This window comes from Podarcis cretensis, assembly GCF_951804945.1.
Source record: "Podarcis cretensis genome assembly, chromosome: 3".
Lineage (NCBI taxonomy): Eukaryota > Metazoa > Chordata > Lepidosauria > Squamata > Lacertidae > Podarcis > Podarcis cretensis.
Window position 1 is genome coordinate 99,146,171 of NC_137172.1, and position 21,814 is coordinate 99,167,984.

The following is a 21,814-nucleotide window of genomic DNA, read 5'->3' on the forward strand; positions in this document are numbered from 1 at the left end:
GCGGACACACACACCGCGAATGGAGCAGAAACGACTTGCTTTTTCAATTAGCAGTGGGGATGGTTTGGTAGGGCATAATCGCCAACATTAAACACATCGTGTCACTCCCACATGCGCACATTTCCCCACCCGCGGAGTATAAGGACAGACGGATAAGAAATTAATCGGGCTAGTTTCTCTCTCCCCTCCCCCCTTCCTTGAGCTGTTTGTCGTAGCTCAGGGCTGGCAATAAGTTCTAGCTGCCAGCTAAGATGCCCCTTACCACCCTAGCGCTTTTTTTTAAAGGAGGAAAACCCCGGAAAGAAAGCTTGCAGTTTCACAATAAGCGCTTGTCAGCCTGACAGACTGTGGCTGCAAACAATATACAATTAAGGGGCGAGAGGAGGGAGAGACGGAGGGAAGGAAGGGAAATCAGAACCATTATGTGGGGGAAAAAGAGGGCTGGCGATGGTGGAAGGGGTGGGGGGAAACGTGCTGGGTGGGGTGGGAGGAGAGAGAGCGAGAGAGCGCAGGAAGCCATTATTAGCAAAAGCTATATTGAGCCTGCTTGCTTGCCAGACTAACAGCAGCAGCAGCAGCAGCCCAGCTCGGCTCTCCAGTTCCGCCCAGACATGTGCCTTGCCATTCTCATTGTAATCAGGATGGCTGCTGATTCATTTCGCAGGATGGCCCCCTGGGAGCCAAGGTGGAAGCCTGAGGCGAGCCGCTGTTGCATCAATGCGCCACTCGACAGCACAGAGAAGGCACCGAAATCTGGCACCAGCCCGCAGCAGATCCAGCTCAAAATATACCAGCCTTTCTGGGTTGGGTGGTTCTTCTCCCTTTCCCTCCGCGCGCCCCCTTTCTGTTTTTAAAGGAGGGAGAACGGGGCGGAATTCGCGAAGGAAAAGCCCCACAGCTCCCCAAATAATTAAATAAAGCACAATTAGCGACAGAATGAGAGGGAGACCTCTGGACCATCGCCTTGTCTCTGCACTCGGTGGCAATGCCCATCGCACGCCCCCCCCCCACCCACAACCTCCCCGGCTTTTGCTGTCTGTGTTTACTCCGATCCTTTCCTTTCTTCCTTTTCTTCCTACCTGATAGCTAGTCGTGGGGTGGGCTACCTGATTTAGCCGGAGACTTTGATTTGTGGGATTGACAACCTTATTATGCAGCGAGGCTTATTATTGATATTATTCCCTTCTCGGTTGCCATGACCACCTTGTGAGAGACATTCAATTTTCTCTCTTCCATCATCATTATCTATGAGGCCATCTGTTGTGGAAAATGAATTCAGCCTCATTTGCATGACTGATAAGCAATTTTTTTTTATCTATTTAACAGAAGGTCATATGCCGGGGATTTGGAGCTGGTGGAAAGAAAGAGAGGAGGGGAGGGAGGGAGAAGTGGAGGAGGAGGAGGAGGAGGAAGAGAGGAAAGGGGGAACCGGGAGGAGGGAAACCATATCTAGAGAATGAGTGGGAGTGCGTGCATTAGGGGATGTATGTGGAAGTAAAACAGATCCCTTAGGCCTGCTAGCCTTTCCTTCTGAATTTGTCATCTCTGCCAGGGCGACATTTTCCCCCCATAGCTCCTGCACACTAAAGAGAAAGAGGGGAGAGAGCGAGGGGCTATTTTCTCCCCCTCGCAGTCTTCTCGCAGCCCCCACCCCCACCCGCCGTTTTCAACACTGAGCGTTGGTGGGTGTGTTTTATTTTATTTTTTTAAATCTATGGAACGTGGGATATTTTTTTTTCAGTATTCAGTGAAGAGGGGGAAAAACGGAATCTTTCCGGGGGTCTCCGCGGTATGCTTCAAGCTTTTTTTTTTTTTTAAACTACTTCTCGTCCGTTTAAAGTTGCAGCGAGCTAAGGCATATGTGTGTGTCCCCACCCCCACCCTCTTTCCCTTAACCGTGTCGAGATTTCATATGTTGTAGCTTATCTGACGGTGAATGAAGGTTGTGGATTGTGTTCATCTGGGGGTTGGTTGTCTGAGCTGACTGCATATTATTTTGCTTCAGTTGTTGGGTAGTTTTAATACCTACAGATTCCATTGTTTGCTTGCCCACCCCCCCACCCCCCTTTCCCCCTTCCTCTCCCTCCAAATTCTTCACAGCATATTTGCCGTGCTGTCGAAACTGCATGGGACTCTGGAATAGGAAGTAATCTCAGGGTGAAATCTGTCGCGAATGTATGCAGCCATTATCGTGCATGCAGGAAGCATGCTGTTTATATATAAAGTTGCTGCATGCTGAACAGTACTTGCTTTGCTAAGAAAACAATCGAGGCAGAAACTTCATAGACACCCATTCATCACTTGAATATAACCAGTCATTAATAGGAGATCTAGATACATTTGAACGATGACACTAAGTTGGCATTCCACAACTTATTGTGGAGCAGTTTTGTTGACTTTAATGGGCTGCTCTGGAGTAAGTGGACTCCAACTTGTGCCTTCATTCTCAACACCTGTATTTTTAAAATCACCATGACAAAAGACGGGCAATGTATATATGTTATGCAACAAGTTAAAATAAATGTATACATAGGTTTCAGTTCTAGAGCTGAGTTATGATATATTTAACTTGTCACAACATGTGAGAATTAACTCTTATTAAATTCCATTTTTATATTCTACAACCTTCAATTTAAAGATGGCACAGAGTTGAGAATACTGCACTGAAATTTTCAGATATGCAAACTTGGTGTGTGTGATAAATATTGTAATAGTTTGGCACAGCAAATTTACTTCCCTTTATAGAGGAACAGTTATAAATACTAAGCTGACTCTCTTGCTGAATTTATACTTGCTATGAAAAAGATTAAACACCAAAGAACAAATTTACTTGCATTTTATTTCATGTGATACAGTCCTGGAAGTCAGCTGTAAATATTGCAAATCAAAGACTTTTATATATATTAAAAAGTGGTTTACTGCATACAATGTAATTATAGATGTTTTTAAAGTCATAGTAAAAGTAAATATCTGACAAAGCATTGAGGACAGTATTTCTTCACTGAAGAATATAGAATGTCTACTTCTGCTAAATAACTAAAAGTGCAGCCAATGAAAGATTCTCCCCCTGTACATAACTTTAATTCCAAAATGTATCAATGAAGAATAACTTTTGAAAGACTGAACTATTCCTGGTAGGCTGAATTTAAAATGGAAAAGAAATTTCACTAGTCCTCAGATCAATTTCAATGGGAAATTGGAATTTTTGAACTAACCCTATTAAGGAAGTATAACTTGCTTAGTTCATATATACATAGAAGCTTAGAGTTTTTAAAACAACTTGGTTGACAGGTCACCTGACCTGCTATTTTAAATAGTACTTCTCTGCATTGCTGTCTCTTGCCATGCAAACTGTTTGGTTTAAGCATTACTTTAAAAATTATATATATGTATGTATATAAAGAGATGTAGATATCTAACTCCACTATAGTTCTGTATCAAACATAGTTCCAGCACTAATTGGATTTTCTGGTGAAAGTTGAATTACACAGCCTTGTTCACACCAATATGCTCAATCACAACCAACTCTCAACAGACTGAGGAGATATAAAATTGCTAGTTTCCTCAGTTGCTGCCAGCTAGAGAATATTGGGGGGAAATTAATAGCTTGCTTCATAACAATTTGAACCATTCAGAGTTTAATACCACCACCCTTTAAGTTTCAGGAAGTTCCAATGGCTTGTTGTGAGGTGGGGGGGTGATAACATGCCTTTTTTCAACCACCAAAAAGAGATAATGCACTTGATTCCCTTTCCCTGCCCCCACAAAAGTTAATTACCAAGCTTGGTTGGATTCCTCCTTGCCACCCTGACATTTGACTGCTGCTAATTCACTGATTAATCTCATTAATGTGATTATGGTGGGATTTGGAGTTGGCTGCCATTGTTCTGCAGACAGTGCTATTCAGCCCAAGAACTTGCCACCTCATTCAGTTTTGCTGTGATTTTTCCGAAGGTTGTTTGAGTGAACTGTATTATGAAAGCGGCTTCTCTTTTCAGCACCAGGAGCTGTCCGTTGCTGATAGCAATTACTTTTGAGTCTTGACTTCCTATTAGTTCACTGGCAAATAGGAAAATAACTCACTTCTCTCAGTTCAGCGACTCTACTACAAAGAGCAGGTTAAAGAAAGGGGAATGTTTATACTCCACAGCCATCATAGGCACTATGCATATTCTTGAAGAGGAAAAAACACACAAGATATATCCACTTTTGTCCTTATTCATGCATGCATTTTACTTAGCCTGCTAAACGTTGGGGTGGGAAAGATATAGGAATTTCTCTCTCTCACTCGCTCACTCATTGTTTCATACATACAGTTTTAAGACTAGGACATTATTGACATTGCAGGTTTTTTTCCTTCAACAGCGTTGCTTGCCTTCAAATGAGCCCGTTTGGAACAAATATGACTAGTGTTCCCCACAAACCTACGAACAATAGCATGTCCAGCATCACTTTAAACTCTTCACAATTACTCCACCGCGCTTGCAATGGACTCCCACCCATATTCAGACGTTATACGCCCCCCTATCTCTCACTCACTCACGCACATTTATTTCTTCCGAGAGCGTTTGCTTAACTGAACGTCTCAGCTGTAGTACTAAATAATCATAGAGATTGTCTTTTCTGAGAAGTCTCTGCCCCCCCTCCTTCATTGTGTGGAGCTAACACTCCGTCAGCATCCTGAACTAAGTCTAAAAGAACATTGTTTGAAGCACGATGCTTTGCATAGCATCCGCGCATGATCAACGAAGCTGTCTGCTGTTTGACTTTATTATTTGAAGCTACATTGTTATCATGAGATGCGGTTACTGCGCATGTGCAGCAACTTTTCCATCCTGTTTTGAATATCCTCCCTATTCTTCAGGAAACGTGCCACTATGCTGAAAATTCCAAGCCATCATTAGACTCCATTGTGTTCAGAGTTTTCTCTGAATTCAAGGGACTTGTGGCAGAGACAATTAGATATGCATATATGCCCCGCTCCTCATTCTTAGGCAACTCTGTTAAAGATGCAATCCTATGCATGCTTCTAAGAAAATGTGTTTAGTACTGATCTATTAAGCATGCAATAATGTACTTTCAATAATTAGGGCTCCTGGTTGCACAGTGTGAACGTTTTATTTGAGGCCAGTTTTATTTGCTACTCTCTCCAGCAACATATTCTGCATGTTTACACGGGAAGTAACTCCCGGTGTATGCAATGGGAGTTGCTACTACGTGTGCATGGGATTTCAGTATTGGACTTGTGCGTGTGCCCGTGTGTATTGTTTTCAGGGTGGGGAGAAAGTAAGAGGAGGAAGCTAGGGGAAGAGAGAATATATAGGACAGAGGCATTCATAGTGACACCTACAATTTGCTGTTTAAATGAAGGCTGTTCACAGCTCTGCATTCCCACAAAGATCTACAGTTCCAGCCTAGCAGTGGTGAACCTTGTCTGTTGTACTTCTGGCGTTGTCTCGTGTTCCTCCAGGTCCGGCCCCTCTCCCGCTCCAGCCAGTCAAAATAAATGAAACGTTATGTTTTCAAGTGTAGGGGCTGAATAAGACAAACTGCGTTATCCTGCTCCCGTGTGCATCAAAGAGAAGGCGTTGCATTCTCATTATAGGTGCTTCGTGGATGACAGCTTTACCCAGTGGAAAGAGCGGTCTGCTGCAGAGATACCTTTGGGGAAAGGAAGCCCAAGCCCCACGCCACCCCACCAACATTCAGCCCAAGTCTGGCGAGTGCAGCGATTTGCCGCACTTGCTATTGTTCGAACTTGCCACAGTTCTGCTGCAGTCGTTTGGGGTCCCTACCTTGACTTTCAATTGAAGTCAGGGCGTGGGAGCTTTGCGATGTTTCCCCGGCGGTGCACCAAATTTCATTATTTTTTAGGTGCCCCTTACCACCCAATTGTAAGTGCATTCGCCCTAGAGTGGGGGCTGCTTGCTTTTTCGCCAACACTTCTCTCAGGAGTACTGTAAATGCATCCACACTTAAAAACAGCACAGTGTATACATACTCAGTATCCTTTTCCTTAGCTCCCTATAACCATCGTATCATAGAGTCACAGTGGGTAAAGGATGGATTTCCCCATCCCCTCGCACTGCATGCTCATCAAGAAGGGTGTCTAATCCGCGTTAGCACTTGAGCCTATGCAGATGACCAAAGAACCTCGGGTGAACTTTCTTCTGCACCAACGTACCAAGTGGTAAGGCGACTTCTCTTACACAGCCGGTGGGAATCTGTGGTAAGATGTTCGTCTGCATGGGTTCCTGTATACTACACAGTGCCATCCTAACTATGCTTACTCAGAACTCAATGGGGTTTACTTCCCATTGTGCTTAGGATTGCACCCTTGGTGCAGCGCTAATTATGAAAGGGGCTGTAAAGTCTTGCCTTTGTGACTAATGCAGATGATGTAAACATTCTGGAGAAATGTGAAAGATCCGTATGAGCTTCCTCATCCTGCTCCTGCTGATAGCTGCATGCAAGGAGACTTCGTACAGGACATGCTTTTGTTTTGTTTTCAAAAAGATGGTCATTTTCAAATTATTAACAATTTGTTTATTTTTGAAAAGGGGGAAAGTAGAGTTGACCTCAAAAGCCATAGAAACAGATGCCCATTTAAATTGATAATTGATACTTATTCCTCTTCCCATTTCAAACGTTGAGTAATTCGGACGAGGACCCCCCCCCCAAAGAAACCTAATCTGCCACCCAAAAGCCACTTGCACATATCATCATTTTGGGAGGAAGTCATCAGTAGCCCTGGCGAGTTAACCTTCACCCAGCTTTATTATCAGTACCCTGAAAGCAGTGACAAAGCCATAGGGCCTTTGAGCCAGTGCAGGCTGCCCCCCCATGATATCTGAGGGGCACCTGCCCCCCCCCCGGGTATATCTTCTCCTTCAGAGTGCCACTTCCAGCTGGAAGTGTGAAGAAACCCCAGGCTCCTAATTTTACCCAGGAAACGGTTCTCCTTCACCATCAAAATCGACGGGGCTTTTCCAGGACAAGTGAAAATGCTTTATATCACGCTTTGTCCACGCAGTGTATCCGTTGAAAAAGCGCGTTAACACGCTTTCTCACCCTTCCGATCCTGGGTTACTTTTATTTTTATTTGTTTTACTTGAGAGTAAGTCCCCTGAGCTTCCATGTCGAGCTTTACCCCACCTCCCCCCACCCCCCAGGAAAAGCTGCAGTGCCATCCTGCGCGCACTTACTCGGGAGTAACAGAAGCTTACTCCCGAGAAAGCCAGCGCAGCAGGCTTGGCCTGGCCTGCGTAACCTTAGGATCGCCACCCTTGGTTCGCACCAGGTTACTCCGAGTCTATTTTTTTTTTTTTTCTTTTGCTTCCCCGGTCAGACGCACTGCTTGAGGCTTTAGGTGTAACCGAGGGAGCCCCAGGAGGCTCCGTCGATGGAGAAGGCGAGCTGGGGGAGCCCAGGTGCGAGGGAGGGGGCAGCCCGCTAAGATCCCTTTTCCTTCCTGGGGAAACACCTCGGCGTCCCGCCTCCCCCCCCCGCCCCCCCCCCCCCCAGAATCGAGTCCAAGGAGAGAAAGGCTTGTGTGCCCTCGCATTCTTTCGCTGCAGCGCGCGCACCCCGACACACACACACACACACACACACTCGTTGGGCAGGATTTGTCAGCAAAGTTTGCCCTCAGCGTGGCTGCCTCGTCTGTGGAGCTGCCGGGGAGAGCCCAGGAGGGAAGCGAGAGAGCGAGCGAAGGGCGGGCTGCGCTCCAGCGAGGCTTTCCCTTCCCCTCACAGACTGCAGTGCGAGCTGGGAAGGGAATTGCCAACCGAGAGAGAGAGAGAGAGAGAGCGAGCCTTGGTGCGCGGCCGCCGCTGGCCGCGGCGTCTCTCGTCTCGGGCCTTCTTCTCTCGGGCCACCTCAGGCAGCCGCGAGAGGCGGATTACTCTGGCTGGTGTGTGGCTGCGCAAGGAGGTGCGCCGTGTGACTTCCCGCGCTGGGGTCAGCCCAGCTGCCTCCTCCGCCGCGGCAGGAGCGGTCAGTATTGTTGTCTCTCCTTTTCGAGGAGGCTGCAGTTCGGAGGCGGCGGCGGCGGCGGCGGTGGCGGTGGGGGGAGGGCGCGCGCGCGCGTTCACACACACACACACACAAAACACACACGGAGCTAGTGGATGGTGAAGGAGAAGAAGAGGGGGGGATGAGTGTAGGGGGGAAGAGAGAGAGATGGGGAGATCTGGGGTGTGTTGAGAAGGGGCAACTTCACGCGGGTCTGCATTGTGTGGTGGGAGAGATGGAGGCGGTGGGCATTGTGTGTGACAGAACTCTGAGGGGACTGGTGTGTGTGTGTGTGTGTGTGTGCGCGCGCGCGCGCGTTTGTGAGGGGAAATTGTGGAAGGTTGTGCTTGTGTGAGGGGGGAGAAAACGGCGGGATGTGAGTGAATGGGGTGGTGGGTGGGTTTGACCGTGTGTGAGAGAGAACTCGTGAGGGAACTGTGGTGTGTGTGTGTGTGTGTGTGTGTGTGTGATATATATATATATATATATATATATATATATGGATGCAGGCTTGTGCTACTGTCTGTGTGTGAGAGACAGACACACACAGAGCACTCTGTTAAGATATTGTGTGAGAAGGTGGAGCGGGCAGAGATTTTGTTCCTCAGTCACAGGGAAAGCTTTCTCTTGCCAGTTACTTCTCCAATGTCCATACATGTTTTATACATGGGGGGGGGGGGATAGTACCAGGAAGAGTAGTTTGTGTGTGTTGCCATCTGTGTGAGATGTTTCTGGTTTCTTTTCATGGCTTTCCTGTAGTTGTGGAGTGCCTCCGTGTAAAGGTCCCTACAGCTTGTACCTAGCTCACTGGTTTTGACCACAATAATTAGAATTAAGAAAAGTTGGCATAAAATACAAAATTAAAAACAAACCCTTCTTGTGCAGGGAACTGGCCAGTAAAATTTATTTTGTCCTTTTAAGTATAGGGTTACAGTCGCAAAGTTCCTAAAGGGTCATGTTTCAAGCAACAGTAACAGCAAAGTTACTTGTCTTATGACTGAGTATTATGCAGGTTAGACTTTTCAGGTATGTGCTGTGTGCCTGAAGTGAATTAATTTAGATGTGTGTCTGACTGATGACCCTTTAAAACAGTTCTTTGCTAGCCTTGGGAGAAAGTGCATCAGAAACAAAATACAAAATTCTGAAGAAAGCTTCCAGATACCCTAGCCTTTTTGTATATGAATCATCACATGTATGTGTATGTATACACATACACATACACACACAAACAAATACACACACACACAAAAGTTTTGTTCCCAAACTTTATACCAGAGATGGTTTTTGTTTGATGCTCTGCAGTCCTGGCTTATTTTCATTTATCCTCATTAAAGGTTTGCTTTTCTTGCGCCTTCCCTTCAAAGGTATGTGTGGCTATCTGCTAACCAAAATGAGGTTAAAGACATACTTGGAGTTAACCCTGTACACGTTGCACGATTATATAAGGATTAAGCAGAGTTTTAATTCTTTCCAAAGAAACACATCAAAATGGGAGGGAGCTTGCTGAATTTCCTGGCTTTTTCTATAACAAGCAGACTTTTGTCCGTCGCAGAATTGAAGACCCCATGTTAAAGACATATATCTTTCACTGGGTTGCTGTTAAATAGCTTGAGTAGTATTTACCGTTCCCATCTATTATATTAAATACAGCATTGCACATGATACACCTCCAGAGATTTAGGGGCCTGTGGGTAACAATGTAGGCAGCATACAGTATGCATCCTCAATCTTGCCTGACTCTGTTGGCGAGTCTAATAAACAGGAGATTTAGAAACTATTGTTGTAATCCAAAAGTGGGGGCAAAGGAAGGTGAGGAGTCCCTCTCTTAATTCAGAGGTGAAGTTTACAGCAGCTAGAGGAGGATATCAGTCAGCAGTATGCTACTGATGTTATTTTGCTGCAGTAATGTGGTCTCTAAGGGAACCTGTGCTTGATGCATATACTACACAGCTAGGCTTTCCTGTAGCCCACTGCCTGCCTCTCTGCTGCTAGTTCTTTTAAATGGAGGCTACTGCTGATCCAGCAAGCAGAGTGCTGCACACATGTACATCTTCCTCCGCCGTTTAGTGGCGTCAACTTATTAGTTTCTTGCCTTCCAACTTTGGATCCATTGTGTTCCTGTCTGAAAACATTATGACTTCTGTCTGTGTGGCAAAATAATTAGCATACAAATGAGGAGCAATTCCTGTCTCTTGTACCTCGGGAAATGCACACACAGAGAGAAGATGTGCACTGGAAAAAGTTGACTGGGTGAATGGCAAACAAATGGTGGACATTTGGAAGCCCTGCAAGAGTTTGTGTTGTTAGCGTGAAGCTGGTTTGTCACAGATTTCTGGGTGAATATCTCGAAGATGGAAAAGCAGGGTGGCTGGTGTTTGAAATGATTGCTTGACGGTGTGGCCTACTTGAAAGTGCAAAGTTGGACTGCATGCATAGATAATTCATTTGGACTACTTTGTTTTGCAATTTTCCTGCGTTCCATTTGATAGCCCATAAAGGTAAGCATGCCCTCTTTTATACTTCGTTATTTTGGCTTTCTGTTCAGCAACTGCAAGGAATTTGATTTGCTTGACGAGGGAACAAAAGAATAGGCTATTTCTTTTTATTGCATGCATTCGGGGGGGGGAATATATGAAATATTGAGAGAACGTGATTCTTCTTCTAAGTCAAACAGGAATTTAGTGGTTTTGTTTTCTGAAATGCACAGCAGCCATTATTCAGTGTTTGCATCGTTATTTTTTGTTTTCTAAAAAGGAGAAAGTCAGACGGATAGTCTTAATAAATGCTGTTTCAGTTAAAATTTCAAAAGGAATTAATTCTGTGTGACATGCTTGTGAGAGAGTGTATGTTTTCATTGACTGAAATATTTTGCCTTATATTGTGATTCTGAGAACCTTAACGACTTACTGATACAGAGGTGGCAAAGGGTGAAGGGAAGTATTATTTTTGTACTGCCAAATGATATTCTGTATAGAAAAGCAGAACAGAGATAGGAAAAAAAAAAAAGCCTATTTAAATGTAGACAGTAAAATCTATTGCAGTTACTCCAAAGTCTGTCACAGGACCTGAATATAATTTAGTCTTCTGGTAAGCTAATAATTGACTTACATGTTTACTGTATAATTGTGCTGGATTACTAGAATGTTTGGTTGAAAATGCCTTCCTTCTTTTTATGATATAAGAGTAGTTTTATCCTGTTATAATGGCTGTTAATCTCCTTAAAAACCGAGGTTTTCATTTTAACTGACCTAATTTTTTAAAAAGCCAAAAACAACCTATCCTGGTTGTGAGGTTGGAATTAAGCATAAATTATCCCTTAATTGTATTTAATTAGTCCTCTAGCCACTAGAAATTGACTGTGGAGTGTTTGGGGGTTTTGTTTTTGTTTTTTGGGCGTCCAATTTATAAGTGTACCCCCTCACTTCTTTTCTTTGTAGAAAATATATGTATACTAAGGAGGTGCAAATCTTAAATTTTTGGGGTTCTCAGGCTACCTTTGATGAAATACCAAATGTGAGAACTAAGTATGGTAAAAATGACACAATAATAATCAGACAAAGAATTGTTTGAGCAAACTGTTAACCCTTCATATGTAACAGCTTGCAGTTACTTTTGCTCATTGTTCAAGTTTGAATGCTGATCTTAAACTTAGTGGTTACCATCTAGTTAAATCACATATGCATATGTATTTATTAAGTATAGTGAGATTATAATACAAAATAAAACCCAGATAAGTGGGAGAATCAAAAAGCTGTGTAAATAAAAACATAATTGCTTTTTAAAAGATAGAGGTCCTGTTTTTGGCCACTGGGAAAAAAGTGAGCTCTACTGACAAGCTTACACAAAGAAAAGAAAAAAAGACAAAATAATTGAAAATGGGGGTGGGGTGGGGATTTTAAGAAAGAACTAAAAGGAGTACTTTGATTTTTAGCTTAGTTTATAGATTGTCTTGTCTGATGAATTAATAAGTGTTAGGTGCCAAGCCTAAGAGCTTGGTATGCAAAATAGTTTGCTCATTGCCAGCAACAGCTCTTCTTTTGTGTTTGAGTATACACTGCTGAAGTATGTTCCTGCCACTGCATACGTGACTAGATTGTTCACCGAAGTTATTAATTTATAGTATGACTTTATGGTGAGCTATCTTGGGTTTTTTTGGGTACGATTTCCCTGTTCTTGTTTTTCATATAATACAGTGAATCATTAAATTTGCTTTTTGAGGAACTCTAGTTTGTTTTGACTCCCCATAATTTCACATTATGCAGAAGTTGAGCCAATATATATACATAAAATGAACATGTGGGTATACCCACCCCTATATATAGTGAGAGAGGTGTGTGTACTCACAAACCAGCCACAAACATTCTCAGAAAGTGCTGTTCTGGATGTAATGAAGCAGTGGTGCCTTGCAGACATAACCATTGCTATACTTTATCAATAAACACACACACACACACATGAACTTAAGCAGGCACACAGTAATTATACTTTTTGACACAATGATAGTTCAAAATATAGCTGTTCTTTCAAATGCCATCCTTCAGAATCACATTTAGTACGTGATCTCATTTTCTAGGATAACACTTGTATCAAGCAGAATAACTGCTGTTGTCATCATGTACCTCTTGCCATTATAGTTCAACAAAATGTACCATTTTGTTATTGTTTGTTCCTTCTTTGATTGTAAGCAATGGGGAGGCTTTGTGGTGATATTTAAACTCTTATGAACCACAGAGCCCCAGCATTTGCAAATTGTTTATTGGGGCAAGTAACTTGCCTGCTGTAAATTCTCTTTAAGGTTTGTCAACAAAGTACAGTTCACCCATAGTATATCGATTAAATGTGATTTCCTCCCATTAAAGTACATTATTCTTTTATTAGTACCAACATGTTTATGTGAAAAATTTAAAGTTACAAAATGATTGAAGGAGAATAGAGAAGTGGTTCGAGTCACAAAAACGTCCAACAGACCATTAAAGTAAAATGTTTATTTTTTTTTATTTTATCTCGTTGGATATGGTGTGGATACCAGAGTTTAATATTGCTCCTTGGGAAAGGCTGCAAATATACATTTGCCACATAACCATGCTAGCCAGCTTGGATGTGAAATAATCAAGGCTGCAGGGCACCCCATAGAGAGCCATCACGTCTAGTATGGAGCAGTCTGGTAAATTGTGAACATACAGAAATCAATGTTGCATCTGCCAGTAGGCCCTTCGGTTCTCTGAAACTCCCACGTGTCTAATGAGTCTGGCCGATTGGTTTCAGACACTAGTTTCCTTCAGGATAAATTTAATGCATCTTGAGGGTCAGGCATAAGCAAATTGATTATAGCTCTGCACCAGGCAAACTCATAAACATCTGTAAGATTGAAGATTTTAAGGCCATTCAGCATCAGGGTCTGCTGTTTTCAAAACCCATCTCCCTTATCCCAGCATGGCATATCTCATGCCAGCATGGTGCTCTTGAATTGGGAAACTGATTAGAAAAAGGGCATGGTATATACTGATGTTTTATTTCTATCTGGCAATGATCCAGCTGTTTGTAAGTTGTGGGTTGTGGATTGTGCTGCTCATTGCTAGTTGTTATTGGCCATGGGGTGGTAGGGAAAGCACTGTTTTAAAAATCATTTGCATGATAGGTTTTGAGCAGACAGCTACTTTGGTCTTGAACACAGCACAGTTAAAGCTTCTTTGTCCTCAGTGTCCATATATGCTGTTTACAACAGCAAAACCTTATTTATTTAGCTTCAGTTGTGTGTTGTTCTAGGACTGGATGTTTTTAGCTTTCTACATTTTTCAACCTTCTAGAATTTATTTCTATTTTGGTTGTAGAAATGAAGAACATATTAAATAGTCAAGTTTGTGATGGATTAGCTTAAATGTTTAGGTACTGGGTCCAACAGACTATATGGTTCCACCTTACATTTTATACTTATTGGGGTATTATTGGGGCAGAGTTAGTGTCAAAATTCATTTTTCCAAGCAAAATTTTGTCTTCTACCATCTCTGGTCAGGGCTGAAGAATATTACCAAGGGAATAAAATGTTATGCCTAATTTTAGTGTTCTTCTGCCTAATGTGCTGTGAATAAGTACCATGTTACAGCATTTAACTCTGTCCATCTCTGTCACTTCCTGAACATTTGTTCTTTTCATATAACCCCCTCCCCCTAATGCTGTGAGCTTAGGATACCTGAGATTTGTTGTTTGAAGAAATTATGGAAGGGATGGTCTTTTGCCTTTGAGTCCTGCCTCACATTTAATACCGGATGGGATGTTGTTTCTGCTTCTAGGCTGTACATAATGATTCTGCTATGCTTGATGGATCACACAACTGAAAACTCTGATACAAGGTGCTTTGGAAGGACTAACAGATTGGAGATGAAAAAATATAGTTTAAACAATATTTCTCTTCAATCTGTCTTGAAGAAGGAATCATGACGTATTAGTACTTCCAAAGGATGTTCAATCAATGGGCCATGGCGCTATGAACTGAGGTTCTGACATGCTTTTTATAAGAGCACAGCTGAGGAGAACCTCTTGATTTAAAATGTATACTAAACCAGGGAAGCCTGGTTTATCCTGACTAGTATTGGGTCTTTTTGTCTCAGATTTTTTTTTAAAAAAAGAATTCGGGCTATGCAGGTAAATAAGTGGGCCAGTAAAATATGTTTCTCTTGTACCGCCTCTAGTTTAAAAGAGGGGTTGTTGTCAGTAGTAGTGGATTTGTACAACCATTTTTGGGATTGCAGCTGATGTGATAAAGCCAACATAACATGATTTTGCCTCCATCATGGTGGTTAGTAGTGTTGTGACACACATACCCAACATATATTGGGCATGTTATGAGACTGCTTATCACCATATCCTATCTCAGCTCACATTCTGAAAGTTTTCTAGAGGTGGTGGGATATTATCTTGTACAGTGCTCTCTCACACATACAAAACTTACAGGAAATTTATTGCAGAAAACAACCAAGAAATGATTGTGGGGACCGACTCTGTTTAAAGTTGAGCTCATCTTAATGTGTTTGAGAGCTGCAACAAGAACACATTGGTACCAGTCCAGGCACAGTCATTTGTCCTGAAGATGTATTAAAATAAAGGAGAACTCTGTTGCAACTAGCTCCATTCACATTTAGTTCAGTGGGGCTTAAGCAGGATTGATTTTGTCTCTGGAGCTCTTGAATATGACTTTAACCATTGTGATTTCAGGGAGTTAGTGTGGCATAGTATTCCAAAGCAGCAGCTAGGGGTGGGAATGATTCCCAGTTCAAATCCTTCCTCAGCCACAAAGTCATTTTGTGTGTCTCATCAACTTCCTTTAAAAATGCATATACTGTATAATATTGGCCTATCACAAAGGGTGGTTGATAGATTTATTGAGATTTGTGTATGTGAAGCATCAGACAAACATACATTATGACAAATAATTGAAAGTAATGTGAAACCCTGTCCTAACCCTATTTACTCAGAATTAAATTTCCCAGAGTTCATTAGAACTTAGTTAGTAGAAGGCATGCTAAGGATTAGGGACACTAGAAACAATCCAGTTAAGTTTGAATTGTGGCCTTAAGTTTTTTTAAAAAAGTTTTTTTTAAGAATGTGTCATTAAAAAGGTACATTAAAATGGTAAGCATAAAAGGGCATTAATGAATTTGACCAGAGGCCAAGGTTTGTTCTTTGTTATAGCTCATGGTTAGTCTGAATAAAACTTAACCACAACTCTGGGGTTGGACAACATGCCAAACCTAACTTTATTTTAGCTTGGCGCAACTGCAAAAAGACAGGGAAGGAGCAAAGTGCCAAACTAAGCAAAGAATTGTCATGCTAAGCAAAGATTTGGGTTAGCGTGACCGGGCCATTGTCTTCCAAATATTTTATTGGGAACCAGAATATTCTTGATAAAGCATGTTGTTAGTAAAATGTGATTGTCAACAGGTTGTATACTTTTGAATAGCATAAAATTTATAATTCATGCCAGTGTCCCAAATTGACCTCATAATTATCAGTACCTTCGATCCATTTGATAGTCCAAGGGACTAGCTTGTCAACTTTATTCCCATTTCCAAATATCCTGAAAAACTCCTGACAAGTTTAAAAACAATATTTCCCCAAGGGATTAGCTACACATATACATCAGGCCAAGAAATGTTCTCATTTGCACCCCTCCAAGGACAAGTTATTGTACCTGTTTACAAATGAGAGAGAGTCACTAATGATCTAAACAGTAATAGGCTGAAATATTTTACTGGTTATCAATAATATTAACATTTAAATGCCAGCAAATTAAGTTTTGGTAGAAATCAGGAACTGATGATACCATTGTGATTTAAACAATTTCATTGTCAGTTCCTTGGACTTAAAATCCAGATCACTAATGGATTTTTTCCTTCTTCCTAGCAGACTTGTCAACAATCTGTCTGTCATGACCATCTACTGCCTTTGGATTGTGGACAGAATGTTCAGTGATAGCATTAAAAATTATGTATGCAAACTGAGAGCACAAGATTGTAGGGCTGCTCTTAAAAACGAGCTGTCTTGGAGTATGCTTTATTTATTCAAATTTCTATCCAGCCTCTTCCCAAATGTTCAGGGTAGATGATGGCAAATTAGCAACATGCACTGATTTTAGTAGCATGATTTTGTTTTAACACATCAAAATGCTACACTCTCATCTATATGGTGACACAACCTTGCATGCTAAAAGCTTCTTATGCATTATAAACTGCTTACAGCTATTCTTAAAAAAAAGTTCAAGTGTTTGACAAACCTCTGGGTAAAGGCAGTTGCCCAGTTTTAGGGCAGCTCTGAAAATACTTCAGTTTCTGCTGAATTTTGGCAAATAGATGGTATTGTTAAGATAGCTCTTTCAGCCAGTCTGAGAACAGATTTGACTTTAGGCAAGGGTATGATCTTTTTAAATATATTGGGCATAAGCCATTATGCAGATTCAACATTTGTGGCCCAACATGCATATTACCATTAGCATACGACATTTACCGTATTTTTTGCTTTATAAGACTCACTTTTTCCCTCCTAAAAAGTAAGGGGAAATGTGTGTGCGTCTTATGGAGCGAATGCAGGCTGTGCAGCTATCCCAGAAGCCAGAACAGCAAGAGGGATTGCTGCTTTCACTGCGCAGCGATCCCTCTTGCTGTTCTGGCTTTTGATATTCAGAATATTTTTTTTCTTGTTTTCCTCCTCCAAAAACTAGGTGCGTCTTGTGGTCTGGTGCGTCTTATAGAGTGAAAAATATGGAACATGGGTTGTGTGTGCATTCCAGGTGTGGAACTGACTCAATGCAGTGCTGAGCCAAAATAAGTCTAGTTATCTACTTTCTTTGTCAAGAAATCGATTTATTTCTTTATTTAATTTGTATCCTGCCCTTTCTTCCAAACAAGGCCAGGGTGGCAAACAAGGGATAAGTCAATAGAACACATTAAAAATGATTCTAATACATACTGGGAAAGATATCAGCTTAAAAAGCTTGTTGAAAGAGGGCGATTTTCAGTAGGTGCCAAAAAGACAACAGAGATGGCACCTGTCTTAGATTCAAGGAAAGGGAATTCCAAAGGGCAGGTTTTGTAATGTAACCTATTCATAGACATTTAGAAACTTTGGAGCAACTGGGTTTCTCTGTTTTTACACAGACTTGCATGGAACTTGATTTCTCTATTCGTTTTGATTTGCAACTGAACATGTGAAAGGAATCAAGTGAAAAGCATTGTGTTTGAAATGTGTGCTGATGTAAAAGTTCTGTCTGCTCTGCTTGATCTCTGATAGCTTATTGACACATGCAAACCACCTCCTGACACTGTAGTTATAAAGTATTGAATATTCATTTGTGATCAAGTTCATGTTCTAGGGTTTTCTGCGTGGGGATACAATTGCAGTTACTTTTCATTTTTAATATGTTTTTTCCCCAACATGGAGAATACTACAGCTAGACCTGCCCAGATACATATATAAAATAAAAGGAAAATTATCATAATATTGGCCTAGGTTGCATCACAGCTTAACTATGGCTTACTAGGTCTATGCAAATGTGCTCGTTTGCAGAGAGAGAGGCTTGTACCCACTTTGCTCCCTACCTTCTAGTTCTATCTCTGCATGGCACAGGAGCTAAGCCGCTGTTTGGCTTAGTTTATTGTTTGAACCCACTTCATGGTTAAGCTCTCTCCTTAACTACAATGTCTAACCAAGAACATCCTGCCATACAGGAGTGGATATCCTGTTACTGCATGCTCATGAGTGAAGGGCAGATGTTGGAGAAGCAGTTCTGGGTTAATGAGCATGGAGTACAAAAGTGGGTGGCATGCTCTTAATGGATGTGGTAAAAATTAACATGGGAAACCCTTTTGGCATAGTGTTAGCATCTCAAGCAAAACATTCCAGTTTGGGTGAAAAGCCCATATCTGGCTGCTGTCTAGAATGCACATGTGGATGGCTCTATGCTGGAGCCATTTGGTGAATTTCAGGTACTCCAGGCTGCAGTTTTACAGGTATAGCTGATGCCAGCTGTGAGGTCCTGTCATTCTTATTACATCTGCTCTGCATAATTACCTTCCAGTAGTCCCCACCACTTTTGCTAATATATTATTATTAAGAAGCAGGAGACCTTGTAGAAAAGGCTACATTCTATTTTGCTTCTTCTCAACCTTGTGCTGCAAATTCAGATAGCTTTTAGTTGTGCTAATGCTGTTTCAGACCTTGATCTCATATTTTATTGTGCACTCACCAATACAGTGGTACCTCGGGTTAAGTACTTAATTCGTTCTGGAGGTCCGTTCTTAACCTGAAACTGTTCTTAACCTGAAGCACCACTTTAGCTAATGGGGCCTCCTGCTGCTGCCACGCTGCCGAAGCCCGATTTCTTGTTCTTATCCTGAAGCAAAGTTCTTAACCTGAAGCACTATTTCTGGGTTAGCGGAGTTTGTAACCTGAAGTGTATGTAACCTGAAGCGTATGTAACCCGAGGTACCACTGTACTAAAGAAGCTGGGCACCAGCAGAGTTCTCTTGTAGTATTTTGACCCAAGATTGCTTGCCTGCTTCTTGTGGAGGCCTTTAATATTCAAGCTCTTCTTTTCTACTGATACATTCTGGCAACTGATTCCTTTGCTCACGGTGTGTGTCTCTGATGATGGTGTCACCCTACGTCAGCAACACAGGCTGATGACCCTTCATGCCTTTACCATGAAAGGTTTCTAAGGTCACCTTGCTGAAATTTTATTTCTCCCCATCCCACACCTAACTACCAAAAGCGACCAAATTGAACCAGAAATGCTTGTCTACAGTGGTGGACCAGACCCCTAATGACATCTGCCTACTGGTCAGTATGGAGTGGGTGAAAAAACTCACCAGCCACAATGAGCAACCAGTGAGCAAAAAGTTCCTTTACAGCCCCAAACCACCCTAGCCTGCACTGAGAATCAAGGCGGGAGGGCATGTGCCACCAACAGAGGAAGAGGGAATGAAGTTGGATCCCCCTCCCCCACTGTATCGTGTGCAGGGGAGTTATGTTGTGATGTGAGGCATTACCAGGAAACAAGGCCTGACTTCCTGTCACCTCTACAGGTTGCAAAGGCGTCCTGCTGCTGAGAAAGGGTGGTTGAACAGCATTTTGTAGCAGGCTGCCATTACTATGATGACATCACGAGGGCTTACCTTCCCACACTGGTGACAGTCCCTTGCGCTGTTCTGGAGCTGTGGGAGATTAGAACGAGCTATATAAAAAAGCCTCCCCTTTAATAAAGGCTGAAGCACAGATTTTTAAACCTGTGAAATCTGGATCCCTGTCAGACTTAATGCATTGTTCCTTAATGCATCCAACAACTATTAATTTCTTTCATATTAATTCCTATTTCAGTGTTAAGAGTGTTGTTGTTTTAATTTGGTTTATCTGACTAAGCATGTTTTGATGTAGTGAAATTAAACAGTCATGTCTATAAAATGACAAACACAAATTTTCATTCAGAGCCTCTTCATTTTGAGATACAGCTTTAGTGCTTGCCAGTTGCCAACTACTTTCCAGTTTAGAGTCAGCACTTTTGAGGCAGAAATAAATTTGTAAGGATACCAATAGAAGTAAACACTGTAAATGCAATCTAACAAAAATCTGCGTGATTACGTAAAACTACAAAAAATATAGCCTTTTTCTTCTCCCACTTCTAGCAGTGACTTAAAGAAAAAAAGTGATGATTTCAAATTAGTCTGGAGCAGCTCCCTTATCTATCAAATAAACCAAAAGTCTGCTTAAACAAACAAATAACAGTTTTGCCATACAATGAAACAAGAGAAGGGGCAAACTGACCTTTCCAGGACAAAGAGTTTCATGACTTCCACAAATTAGGCAGATGCTCATTAGAACTATACCTGATCAAGATATGTTTCCTGACCAAATCTAATATTAATCCTTTTTTGCATACTGAAAAATATAATGGTCATGTGTGATGCATTTAAACTTCAGTAAGGTTTGGCTTTGTAAATATAAATTAAAGTATGGAAAGTTAAATGTGCTGGACAGCTAAGGAAAAAACAAAGCCGTTATCATTTCTCCCTTTTCTTAATATAGGTGGCAACATGCATGGTACATTTCACACCCAAGAGTATCTTCTGATGTATAGTGAAGCTATATTTAGATTGATGATGTTCTTGAGTGTGCTTATTTCAGTACAAAACAGTCCCATTCTGTTGCAAATTAACTACAATCAGATGTCTAAATCTTCCAAATTAGTTCATCTCTGAAGGCTTCTATCCACACCAATTCCATTTATAATTAAAGGGAATTTTATTTGCTAGCCATGATCTGTCAGGGATATTTCATTTTCAGGACAGACACAGAATGATTATCATCTTTAGTGCTGAAGTACACAGGAGCTTTAGCAACTTTATGGAGAAGATACATGAGAGGAAGAATGTGTGTGGTCCATGCTGCTTTTGTTTACACTCCTGCTGCTGAAGCACAGTGTATGGACCTCTCCACATCCACCCTGAAGCCCTTCCCCAGAGTGAGATGTAAACTGTCTTTACATCTGGAGTTAACTCATCTCACTGTGGGGAGGAGATGCCCAACTTTGCTCTTATCTTTACAGAGGGAAGTTCAAAAACAGGAAGCTAGTTCTGCATTTCACTTGTTCTTTGCATTTCTGTAATTCTGAAAGTGTGGAACAATAGAACATAGGAAACTGTCCTATATGAAATCAGTCCATTGATCCATGTAGCTTAGCGTTGTCTATGCTAAATGGTATCAACTCTTCAGGCTTTCAGACAGGAACCTTCCACAGCCCTACCTCTTGGACATGTCCTTGATTGAGTATGGGACCTTCTGTATGCATACTAAGGTCCCTTCATGGGGCCTTCCAGTATTAGAGGGATTCTTGAATTAGCTCCCAGAAGCCAGTCATGGTCTCTGAAGTTGGTATTAAATATACAAACTAATTATATATGCTTTAGCATATTACAATATTTCAACTAATATTTACCTTTTGGAAACAAGTCCTGCCGCCCACTAAAATAGAGTGTACCCAGTTCTGGGACATCTAAAAATACTATTTGAAGTTTCCCAATGAGTGGTATTGGTGCCCCCATGCAAATTTGGATGAACACCCATTAACAGTTTAGAGGTCCTGTACTTCCAGTTATCATAAAATTATATGTCCTGTATTTGAGGCAGGTATGTCACTTAATGCACATTTTGTACTGCAAAAGTGAAGTGTAGGTTACTGACTGTTTCCTGGAAATATAGTAATAATTGCCTACATTTATTACACATAAAGGGTAGGTTTGAAAATAAGTCA

The 21,814-nt window shown here is 41.7% G+C and overlaps 1 protein-coding gene across 16 annotated transcripts in view; it reads left to right on the forward strand.

The window, feature by feature from the left end:
• Positions 1 to 1,592: 1,592 nt before the first annotated feature.
• Positions 1,593 to 21,814, forward strand: part of MYT1L (myelin transcription factor 1 like) — a 289,214-nt gene continuing 268,992 nt past the window's right edge. For 7 of the 16 annotated variants that reach the window (XM_079969680.1, XM_079969681.1, XM_079969670.1 and 4 more), the window contains exon 1: positions 7,581 to 7,998. The gene's annotated coding sequence lies outside the window, so the exon portion shown is untranslated. Of the gene's footprint in view, positions 1,683 to 7,579; positions 8,008 to 9,388; positions 10,515 to 21,814 lie in introns of those variants that run through there. The other 9 variants (XM_079969665.1, XM_079969667.1, XM_079969668.1 and 6 more) reach the window with 4 other exon arrangements.